This window comes from Nothoprocta perdicaria, unplaced genomic scaffold (genome assembly GCF_003342845.1).
Source record: "Nothoprocta perdicaria isolate Ctin4 unplaced genomic scaffold, notPer1 scaffold_4, whole genome shotgun sequence".
NCBI lineage: Eukaryota > Metazoa > Chordata > Aves > Tinamiformes > Tinamidae > Nothoprocta > Nothoprocta perdicaria.
The window spans coordinates 8,392,475-8,398,474 of NW_020455643.1; positions in this window are offsets into that span (position 1 = coordinate 8,392,475).

Below are 6,000 nucleotides of genomic sequence, written 5' to 3' on the forward strand. Positions count from 1 at the left end.
TGCAAGAGAAAGTTGCTTAAAGCTTAGCAAAACAGAATGGCTCTCAAAAGAGACAATGGCTCTCCTTGAGCAGAAGGAAGGAAAATAAGCCTGCTTTGTTTTGACCATCTCCTCTGTGTTTCACACTCACTTATTTCAACTATTTCAAGGTTACATTGCAACTAGAAKGGGGTTTAAGTGGTGCAGTTCTGACTTAGTATGACCCTCCACATCTTCTGTGACAATGAATGGCTTTCTGCTCCTTTAACACCAGCTTTGAAAAATGAAACACCCTGGTGCCTGCAGTGGTTAAGAGCTGCAGGAACAGAATTCAGATTAATTTGGAGCTGACATTCCATGACTCACGGCTCTTGCAATCAGAAGGCCCAGAATAAGAAATCCACCGCAGCAGATGGGTTCATCTGCTGCCTGTGCATAAGCAACATGACTCAAAGCTTCCCAGTAAGCATATTGCTCAATCAGCCTTCAGTGACTCACTCTGTTCCTCTCCCCAAAGAGCCCCAAGAGCCCTTTCTAGGGAGCTTGCCCYGCACTGCGTTTGAGCTACCTCAGGCTAACAGCTCACCGCAAGACAGCCTTGGAGAGAAGCCTGAGGCTGCTTCTTTTTTTAATTAAGTGACTGGAAACCTAGATGAGCCTACCTGAAGATGGGGTGAATATACCACCAACTGCTTTTTTGAGCTTTGTAACTCAGCCTCTTCCATTTCACAAGTGTGAACATGTGGAACCCACGCTACCCTGCTAGCTATAGCTAGAATATATCCATCTATACTAAGGTTCAGAAAAAAAGCATAACAGATACGGAATTAGCACCAGTTAGTGACTGATCATCTTAATTTAGGTACAGGCACCCTCTCATAACAGATCCTTAATTCTTCAAGCAGCTTTCTACTGGAGTAGCAGTGACGCTCAAAACCCAAAAGCGGCTCTTACAAAGACTTCTGGTCGGCAGGGTCCCTCTGCTCCTGTAGGGCACTTGCAYTGTGACTGCTATTTCAAACCAGATATGGGATGCAAGAGTATCCAGCATGACACAGCACACACCAACACAGGCCTCTAAACCCACTGCAGGTTACAAGGATGCAATCAGAAGCATCAACCCAATCAGGAGCTTCACATCTTCTGGGACGCAGCAAGGCAGGGCATCACTAAGGCTGTATTTAGTAGAGCTTCAGTAACCTCCCCATGTAGAAAACATGGACCCCTGACGATCTCCAATGCCTCTTCTTAGATTTTGACCTAGAATAGCTGTAGGAAAAGTGCACAGTATACAGCATGGAGCTTTTTCAGACAACACAGATGTAGGAAAGGGACAGTCAGTTGTAGCTCGTTCCCTTTTCCCACGGGCATTGCCAAAGAACACAGGCTGGCATGCTCTCTCTCCAAGAGCCAAGATGACCCTTCAGTATCTGCAGCAACTCTTCCAGAAGCACCACATGAAAAGGATGAATCATCTTGTATTTTAGCCTCCTGTACTCACCTCCTTTGGGGAGACTAGGATCATGGCAGGAACAAAACACCACTTTAGTGCTGAACTGATCTGTTGGTTAGGGTATGAAGGACAGAGCCTAAACCTAGTCCAAGTCCCAGATATATATGGGCATTCCAGTGAGTGACTTTCTACACTGATATCCCATATCCCGAAGTCTTCTTAGCAACACTACATAAACCATYCATCCTACCCCCTGCACCAGCAGGAGCAATGATAATTTCAGTTTATACCATATAGACTTCATATCAGCCATCAGCTTTTCCAATTGCATCTACACATACYCCCTCGCCCTTCGAAAAGGCTAAAAAAAATCAGCTCAAATTCACTGTTCAGGAAAAATAATGAATTATTAGCAATAATAGTAGTGATATAAGGCAACATACCTGCAGCAGTTAAAGTTTCTAGTCGTAAAAGAATGAGATACTGTTTCCAAGGAACACATCTGCAATTTGTCTACAGCCACCATAAACATGGAGTGTATGTGGGTATTTTTACCTTAGGAAAGACCAAATCTGTCTATATTCTCACAGGCCCATTTCTCATAGCTCCCCTTTGGCCCAGAGAACAAGTGCTGAACTCCTGGCCTGGCTGTCCTGCTATTATGCCAGGTCTGTTTAGCAAGACCCCTGTGATCCCTCCTCCAAGCCTCAGAGATAACAGCAACTCAAGAATAGGTGCTCAGGAACAACCTGACAGCAAGGGCAGGAATTCTTATATTGCCCCTGCAATATAACTAGTTTGACTTTAACTATCTAGTAGCAATAGGCTCTTAACAGCACCCACGCTTGCCAGATTCCAGAGTGCGCTGGTCCATTCATCTCCGACTGTGCCTTGAGCACAAACAGCACCACGCACAGTCAGCCGGGCAGATGCTACTTTTGCTACAGAAATATCTCTCTCCAGAGTAGAAGTCCAACACTACAGGTGGTCAAAATAAGTGCACTCCATGGCSTGGTTGGTTCTCCTCCCATGAGCTATGGGCAGAGCAAATAACTGAAGTTTTACAAAAGGAACTACAGGGTCTTCTGCTCATCTGCATTTAGGTGACAGCCCCACTGCAAGGCAAGTTGCTACCTTCATCCACCTTCCTTTGCTATCAAGCAGAGCAGATCCACCAATCGCAGATATTCTATTTTGTCGCTCCATTAAAGGGGCTAGAAGCTTTCCAAAGCACTGACATCGCTTAGCTTGAATGAAAAACTAGAATACTTATTTCTGTAATCTACACAGCACATCTAGGAAACAACAATCACAAGTCAGTTAATAAGCTGGTGTAAAGCAACCAACCTATTTAGTAGTCTATTAAAAGAAAGTTTGAATTCAGACTTAACAGTAAGTAAGACTTCTGTGCATTAATGAGCTTATCCAACTAAGCAGTTCAAGGTACATGAGCTGCTTGAGTTCTCATCCAGGAGGAGACCAGGAGAGGTATTGCCCCTCCGCTGTAGGGGGTTGGAGACTAAGTCACCAGCCATAACGATTTCTGCATTCCAGAATTCAGTATGATCTTGGAAGTGACAACAGTCAAAGGGCAAGTGGGATTAGTCAGGCTGCACTGAAAAAGTAGGAGTTATTTTAGTAAACTAGTCTTTTCAGGCTAGCACTAGCCATTACCGAATCAAAAGGCTTAAGGGTTACAGCGCTGTCATCGTGCCACGAGCTAATCCAAGCCCTAAGCTTTGCTTAGAGGGCTGCATTAGCCACTTTCCAGGAGGCCACAGGCTGTGGCTGGTTTTGAACAAGAGTAGCTGCGATCGCTTCAGCCTGATGAAGACGGGCAGCGTAATTTAATTAAGAGGCATATCATGAGCTAAACGGCTACCAAGATAAACCCTTCGGTTTCAGAGAAACCATTCCTATTTTAAACTCAATCCCATAAATCCCCACAAGTGGTGGGCAGAGGAGAAGCACGCTCAGCTCTCACCAGGCTCTCCTCCTACAGCCTATTCTCTGCAACACACCACACACAACCAGCCTAGCGGATAACAAGAGATAACACTGACACAGGGGAAGATGCCAAGCTCCCTCCTTCCCGCAGGGCATTGGAGAACAGYTTCTAACATCTCTCCACCTTATCACAGTTTTGCTTCAAGGCAGTTTTAAATTTACGCCAAAGCYACTGCTGGACCGCTCGCTCTTGAGCTGGAACCTTGCACAGTGCCTTGTGCCCTGTTCATATTCTAACAGGAAAAGTCACAGAAAGGGACAGCAGCTCAAGTAAGAGCTTGTATTCTGCAGATCACTGACGACCTAGTTGCCCTGACTTGCTGCTATCTCCTTCTGCTGTGAGTTAGGAACTGAAAACTGCATTTGACACCCCRCACCGCAACCTGCGAGCTTCCAGTCAACGTGACAACCTCCTGYTGAGGACTAAGAAAGAAGCTGCTGGCTAGAAACTTTAGACTCCGCTGGAAAGCAGCTCTGTGGAGAAGGAGCTGGGAGTCCTGGTGGACTGCTGACTGACTGTAAGCATGGCCCAGACCACCAGTGGGATCCTGGGCTGCATCAAAAGCATTGCCAGCAGATSGAGGGAGGTGCCCTTCTCTCTCTACTCAGCCTTGGCAAGGCCACATGCGGAGGGCTGCGCAGTTCTGAGCTCCCCAGTACAAGAAACACAAGGAAGCACTGCAGCACATCCAGCACGGAGCTACAAAGATGTTTAGGGGTTTGAATCATCTCTCAYAGGAAGAAAGAATGAAAGAGCAAGGACTGTTCACCCGGGAGAAGACGAAGGCTAAGGGGGATCTTATCAATATATATAAATATCTGAAGGGAAGGYGCAAAGCAGATGGGCCAGATTGTTCAACKTTGTCCAGTGACAGGATGTGGGGTAATGGGCATGAACTGAAATACAGGAAGCTCCACCTGAATATAAGGAAAAGCTTMTTGACTGTGAGGGTGACTCGGCACTGGAGCAGGTTGCCTGAAGAGGCTGTAAAGCCTCAATCATTGGAGATATGTGAAAATCATCTGTACACAGTCCTCAACAAYATGCTGTACATGAGCCAAGGGCAGAAGCTGGAGTAGATGGTCCCTCTCAACTGCAACCCTTCCGTGACTCTGTAGGTCATCTACTAAAGGAAGGAAGAGGAAGGGAAAAAAAAAGAAAAGGGGAAAAAAATAAATAAATAAAAAAGGCAGATCTATTATATTTTTGCACCCTAGGCCGTACTCCTGTCTGCCCTTCAGTTAACCTTTAGAACATATTTAACATACATTAATGATCTTCAGCAATATAAGCTTAAAACATTGATGCAAGACATCTCGTGTTGCACAAGACAGTCTTGTCTCATCTCTGCATTGATAAGTAATAAAGCTAAGGAAAGATTAACTAAGGTCAAAGGAWGCCTCTATACAAAGCATGTTTTGTTCAGGGTTCATTCCCACTTCWTTAGGGAGAAGAGATACTAGGGAGCAGAGCGTATTTTGAGTCATCTGTTTTTCAAAGACAAAGATACAACACTTCAGAGCCTCCAGGTTCAATTCTTGTGAAGCCAGAGGTGCTGTCTTGGAGCAGACAATTTAGCCCCAGTCTCCTTCAGAGATATCTGAAATGGCCTCTCTTCTTGAAGGGAAAGAGGGCCAGTTTGCAGCCTCAAGAGCACAAGGTATCCTTGTCACTAGATGTCAGTAACATGGCATTCCCAACGGAAGAGAAGTGATGCTTTCCTTCTGACAGGGAAAATATGGAAGTAGGCAGTTCGGCAGCATCTCACCAGATGAGATACTGTCCCTGCAAGCAAAACTGACAGGAAAAGTCTAGCACTATAAAACAGAATAGCAATTATAGCTCTCATAGCATTCAAGAGGGCATTCCCTAACAAAATTTCTCTACGTTAATCTATATTCAATTAGAAAACTGTAATATCTAGACTCCCRAGCCACAATTTAGGCTCACCTATCTGGGAAAGTTCCAGACTCCAGTTTTGGCAGCCTAAGGCTAAAACTCGACAGCAGCTTTGTCATACGAAARCAGGAGAGACAACAATAATAAAAAATAAATAAATATCAAACCTCACAGCTTACAGAGAGGAGGGCAGATAAATCAAGGCCCATTTCCTACACAGGAGTCAACCGCGCTGCATGATAAACGGAGGCTGCATTTCCCGCGGCTTCACCCGCTCCCCAAGCCCGGGCGCGGGGAGAAGGCAAGGGGAAAGGGATGCGGAAGCGCTCTTGGCCGAGGGCCCGTTCGCAGAGCCCGCGGCGGAGCCGCGTCCTGCCCGGCAGCGACATAACCCGCGTGGGGGAGCTCCTGCCGGCCCCTCGGCAGCGCCGGAGCTCGCCGTGCCCGYCGCCGCGGCCGTGCGGGCTGCCCCCGCGCCCGGCCCCGCACGGCGCTAACGAGGGCGGCTCGTGCCCCCTCTCCGCGGGCGAGCTGCGGCCGGGGACACCCGGAGCAGGCCCGGCTCGCGGCGCCCGCGCAGACCCCTGTCCCGCCTCGCTGTCCCTGCGGCTCCGGACGGGCGCCGGGGCCGCCCAGGGAGCCCCAAGGCGGCCGCCGCAGG